Below are 6349 nucleotides of genomic sequence, written 5' to 3'. Positions count from 1 at the left end.
AACCCAGGTTGGTTTTTTCTCATTCATCTGAACATTCTTTTTTTTTTTCTTTCGATTTTTATTCCAGTGCATGCGTGCGCTCTCACTTGCTCGCTCTTTATTGCTTTCTCTGGCTCTCTCTCCCCCCAGCTCACAAAGTCACAAAATTTCCAATTTTAACCATTTTTAAGTGATCCATTCAGTGGTATTAATTATATTTACAATGTTGTGCTACCATCCTGTATCTTCTCTAACATATTTATCACATTTTTTCTTTTGTTTTGTTCTGAAAACTTAGCTTGCTGATTTTATTATTATAAAAACTTTGTATCCAGTATACTTTTATCTAATATACAGGTCTGTGGGTTTTAACACATGCGTGGTTTAGTGTAACCAGCATAACAACAGCATATAGAACAATTCATTCACTTCCCAAAATTTCCATCGTGCATTGTGCTGCTCTTTCTTTTTCTCATTGAGATGTCAAATGTGCTTTGTTTCTTCAGTGATGCCACATTTTAATGGGTGCAGAGCGCTTTTACTTGGCATCAGTTATGAGTTAGTGTTGAGACAATTCAGTATTATACTACCTGGGATGATTTCTGATCTCTCTTCTCTTGGGGTGACTCTGCCAACAGGGGATAGTTTCCATTATCTTACAATTTGTATTGCTGTATATGTCTATACAGTAACACAGAAAGTGGTTCCGCTAGTGTTCTAGTTTGCTAGCTGACAGAATGCAATATACCAGAAACAGAACAGCTTTCAAAAGGAGGAATTTATTGAGGTGCAAGCTTATAGTTCTGAGGCCGTGAAAATGTCCCAATTAAAGCAAGTCTATAAAAATGTCCAAATTAAGCCACCAACAAGAGATTAGCTTCCCTCAAGAAAGGCCAATGACATTCAGGGTTTCTCTCTCAACTGGAAAGACACATGGCAAACATGGCGACTTCTGCTAGCTTTCTCTCCAGGCTTCTTGTATTATGAAGCTCCCTTGGGGGTGTTTTCCTACTTCATCTCCAAAGGTTTCTAGCTGCATGGACTCTCATGGTTCTTGTGGCTCTCCCCCAAATGTTTCCTCTTTTAAAGGATTCCAGTAAACTAATCAAGACCCACCTGGAATAACTCCACATCTCCCTGGAAGTAATCTAATGAAGTTTCCAACCTACAGTACTAAATAGGAATTAAAAGATCCACAGATGGATTAGAATTAAAACATGGCTTTTCTAGCACAGCTAGCTAATACAGCATTACCATATTTGCAGTGGAAATCAGGTGTGTGTTGATGGTGGATCTGTCTTGCTATTGTTTGCCAAGTGCTTTGAACTCCAAGACAACTCAGTGTCTTGGCCAAGGGAAACATTGTAAAGTTGTAGATAGAATTGTGGCAACTACAGTTGCTGGATTGGTGTAATTTTGCGTCTGGTACCCTTGCAAAGAGACTTCATGCCACCCTTTTTTTAAAAAAACTTTTTATTGTATAATATTTATACAAAGAAAAAAGAAAGAAAACAGCAACAGACTTCAAAGCACTCTTCAACAAGTAGCCACAGGACAGATCCCAGAGTTTGTTATGGACTAACATACGATTCTCTCAGATTTTTCCTTCTAGCTGTCCCAGAATATAGGACATGCTATGCTTTTTATAAAAAAATATATTTTTACTGAGAAATACCCACACATGTACAGTCCAACCACATTATACAATCAGTGACTCACAATATTATCACGTAGTTGTGTATTCTTCACCATGATCATTTTTAGAACATTTACATCACTCCAGAAAAAGAAATAAAAAGAAAAAAAGTAAAAACTCATACATCCCATACTCCTTAGCCCTCCCTCTCATTGACCGGCAGTATTTCGATCTACCTATTTTTTACCCTTTATCTCCCCCTATTATTTATTTTTTTATCCTTATTTTTTTGCTCATCTGTCCATACCCTGGATAAAAGGAGCCTCAGACACAAGGTTTTCACAATCACACAGTCACATTGTACAAGCTATATAGTTATACAATCATCTTCAAGAATCAAAGCTACTGGAGCACAGTTCAACAGTTTCAGGTACTTCCCTCCAGCCACTCCAGTATACCATAAACTCAAAAGGGATATTTATATAATGCATAAGAATAATCTCCAGAATAACCTGTCAACTCTATTTGAAATCTCTCAGCCACTGAAATTTTATTTTGTCTCATATCTCTCTTCCCCCTTTGGTCAAGAAGGCTTTCTTAATCCCTTAATGCTGGATCCCTGCTCATTCCCAGGAGTTAGGTCCCATGTTGCCAGGGAGATTTACACCCCTGGAAATCATGTCCCACATAGGGGAAGGGCACTGATTTTGCCTGCCAAGTTGGCTTAGAGAGAGAAGCCACATCTGAGCAACAAAAAAGGTTCTCTGGGGATGACTGTTAGGCGAAACTATCAGTAGGCTTAGCTTCTTCTTTTCATGCCGTCCTTTTGTAGTCAGTCCTTCCATTCACCCCTAAACCCTGGCAGCCACAAATCTGTTCTCCATTTCCATAGTTTTTCTTTACTTGGATTTTTATAAATGGATTCGTATTGTGTGTAATCATTTGAGACTGCCTTCTTTCACTTAGCATAATGAATTTGAGATTTATTCAGGGTGTTGTGTTGTATCGGTAGTTCATTCCATTTTGTTGTTGTCTAGTGTTCCATTGTTTGGATCTAGCACAAGTTGTTTATCCCTTCACCAGTTGAAGGACACTTGGATTGTTTCGTGATTTTGGTGCATGAAACCCAGAGGGCCCAGCCTCTTCAAGAACATCAACTAGTTCCATCCCCCATCCCATATTATTGACAGCCCTTTCCAACATGAAAAAGTTAGAATGGGCATAGCCCAAATACCGCTAAATTTGAGGGAAGGATCAAAGGAGTAAGTGGAGTTATACAGAAAAGAGAGGATTTAGCAAATGAGTATGACTGCTGAGTTATTTTATTGAAATTTCTTTTAGTCTCCAGTGTCTTAGAGCAGCCAGAAGGAAAACCTAAAATTGTAGAACTGAAACCCATACTGTTCTAGTTTGCTAGCTGCCAGAATATAATATACCAGAAACGGAATGGCTTTTAAAAAGGGGAATTATTTAATAAGTTGCTAGTTTACAGTTCTAAGGCTGAGAAAATGTCCCAATTAAAGCAAGTCTATAGAAAGGTCCCATCAAAGGCATCCAGGGAAAGATACCTCGGTCCAAAAAGGCCGATGAAGTTCAGGGTCTCTCTCTCTCAAGTGAGAAGGCACATGGCGAACACAGTCAGGATTTCTCTCTCAGCTGGAAAGGCACAGGACAAACATGGCGTCATCCGCTAGCTTTCTCTCCTGGCTTCCTGTTTCATGAAGCTCCCCGGGAGGCATTTTCCTTCTTCATCTCCAAAGGTCGCTGGCTGGTGGACTCTGCTTCATGGTGCTGCAGCATTCTCTGCTCTCTCTGAATCTCTCATTCTCTAAAATGTTTCCTCTTTTATAGGACTTCAGAAACTAATCAAGACCACCCAAATGGGTGGCGACACACCTCTACCTAATCCAGCTTAACAACCACTCTTGATTAAATCACATCTCCAGGGAGATGACCTAATTACAATTTCAAACATACAATACTGAATAGGGATTAGAAGAAATGGCTGCCTTTACAAAACGGGATTAGGATTAAAACATGGCTTTTCTAGGGGACATACATCCTTTCAAACCAGCACACATATCAAACTCAGAATTCTGTTCTATAACTAATTGTTGTGGTGTACTTTGAAATGTATTGCTTTTTTGTATGTATGTTCTATTTCACAATAAAAAAAGTTAAAAAATAAAAATAATTCTGCTACAAATACTTCAAACATTCATGTACATATTTTTGCATTAATATAAGCTTTTATTACTCTAGGGTAAATGCCTAGAAGTAAGATTGCTGGGTATGAAGGTAATCGTATGTTTAAGAAACTGCTAAACTGTTTTCCAGACAGATTGTACCATTTTACATTCTCACCCCTGATGTATGAGAGTTCCAAGTGCTCCATCTCCTCACCAACACTTGATTTTACCAGTTTTGTCTGTTTGTCTTTTTGCCATTCTATAAGGTGTGTAGTAATAACTCATTGTTTTAATTTGTATTTTCCTAATGTGTCATGATGAGAAACCTTTTTTCCTGTGCTTATTTGCTAACTGTATATTTCTTTGGTGCATGATCTGCTCATGTCTTTTGCGTGTTTAAAAAAAAATCGAGTTGTTTTGTTATTGCTGAGTTTTGAGATACAAATTCCTTATAGATTCTGGATACAAGTCCTTTGTTGTATGTGTGATTTGAAGATAATTTTCTCCAGTCCATGGCTTGTGTTTTCATTCTCTTAACAGTGCTTTTACAAAGCAAAGGTGTTTAATCTTGATAAAGTCCAATTTATCTTTTTTTTTCTTTTATGGATCATGCTAATGGAGTCATGTCTAAAAATTCTTTGTCTGGCTCAGAGTCATGAAGATTTTCCCTATGTTTTCTTCCATGAGTTTTATAGCTTTACAGTTGAGTCTATGATCCTTCTTGAGTTAATTTTTACATAAAATATGAGGAATAGGTTAAGGTAAAAAAAATGCATAAGTATGTCCAGAAGTTTCAGCACCATTTCCCTAAAAACCTGTTCTTTTCCCATTGAATGACCCTTTCATCATTATGAAAAACAGACCATATTTGTGGGTCTAAGTCTGGTTCTGGACTTTCTGTTCTGTCCCCTAATCTATGTATCTGTTGTTTCCTCAATATCACACTGTCGTGATTGCTGTAGCTTTATAGTGACTCTTAAAATCTGGTAGCATGAGTCTTCCAATTTTATTCTTCTATTTCAAAACCATTTTTGGCTATTGTAGTTCTTTGCTTTTCTACATAAATTTTAGAATCTGCTTGTCTTATATCTACAGAAAATCCTGCTGGGATTTTGATTAGGACTGCATCAAATCTATAGATTAGTTTGGGGAGAATTAACATTCTGGGTACACTGAGTCTTTGAATCCATGAACGTGACATGCTTTCCATTTATTTAAGCCTCCTCCGATTTCTTTCATTAGTGTTTTTTACTTTGCAGTATGCAGAGCCTACAAACATTTTGTTGGATTTATTCCTAGATATTCCTTTTTATTCCCCCAGGGATATCATAAAAGATACATTAAATGGTATCATAGTTATTTCAAAACATTTGATTGTGAATTCCAACATTGGACAACACATAGTATGAGTGTCTATTTCTGTTGACTGAAATTCTTTGGGCAATGGATTGCATTTTCCTGTTTCTTCGTAGAATTCTCCCCTGCCCTGTTTCTAGCCACTGGTGGCCCCAGTATTTGGCCCTGACTGCTTTCAGCCTGTACTGGGGAAAGCCACACAAATAGGGATTTCTGCCAGTAGCCCCCTATATATATTTTGTTTGTTTGTTTTGGTTTTTACATGGGCAGGTACCTGGAAATGAACCCGGGTCTCCGGCATGGCAGGTGAGAATTCAGCTACTGAGCCACCATCGCCCTGCCCGCCCCCCTTTTTTTGTAAGTTTTTTGTCCTTATTCACTGCCTTCAGACAGTTTTTTTTTTTAATTTTGTTCAAATTTGTCATTATTGGCAGGAGGCTTAGTCTAATACAAGGTACTCTGCTATTACTAGAAACTTTGGATCCTTACTCATTTTTAATCTTATAATTGTGAATATAAAGTATCTCATATCTTTTGGGGGCTGCAGTACTGTAGAAATAAAAATAAACATATTAATGGAACACTGGCATCGCACCCCAGGTATTCTCACGGAGGGGCCGTGCATGTATGCGCTTGTCTTGTTCACTGTTCTGATTCCAGCCCCGGAACTTGCGGGCTCTCATCCATTGGTGCTACTCTCCCTCACAGTCACCTTTCGTTCCCCTGTTACTTTAGTTTCTCAGTACTCGGGGGGTGATGTGAGTTGATATTGTTGAGCTGATCTTCTCCCCAAGAGAACATTAATGATCTACTTGTTCATTTTATAACTTTGCCTATAGAGACACAGAGCAAACTGCACCCCAGACTAGATCCAAGAGGGGTATGTGCCTTCAGACTCCCTAATTACATGCCCTGTGCCATCCTGGCTTTTGTAAAAATCTCATGCCAGTGAAGAGACGCCCTGGCCCTACACAGGGTAGACACATGCACCAGCAGCCACACAGCCCAGAGAGCCCTGCTGTCCTGCTGAGCCTGGAGAGAGCCTGCCTGGACATTTCATTATGCGCCATCTCCTGAGAGGTGAGGACACATTAGCATGGAGGGCCTTGTTCCATCACTCTTTAGCTGTGTAACCCTGGGCTAGCTCCCCATGCGCCAGTTCTTTCATGTGTAGAGCTCGATATTAGAG

At 38.9% G+C, this 6349-nt stretch overlaps 1 long non-coding RNA gene and 1 pseudogene across 2 annotated transcripts in view; one reads left to right on the top strand and one right to left on the bottom strand.

Moving 5' to 3' along the window:
- Nucleotides 1-6349, top strand: part of LOC143691035 (uncharacterized) — a 132520-nt gene that overhangs the window by 55826 nt on the left and 70345 nt on the right. The gene's annotated exons all lie outside the window — the stretch shown is intronic.
- Nucleotides 481-1342, bottom strand: LOC143689560 (cytochrome c oxidase subunit 7B, mitochondrial-like; annotated as a pseudogene).

This window comes from Tamandua tetradactyla, chromosome 7 (assembly GCF_023851605.1).
Source record: "Tamandua tetradactyla isolate mTamTet1 chromosome 7, mTamTet1.pri, whole genome shotgun sequence".
Classification (NCBI taxonomy): domain Eukaryota; kingdom Metazoa; phylum Chordata; class Mammalia; order Pilosa; family Myrmecophagidae; genus Tamandua; species Tamandua tetradactyla.
Note: the sequence above shows the minus strand (reverse complement) of the source record. Positions and strands in the feature narration are given on the sequence as shown.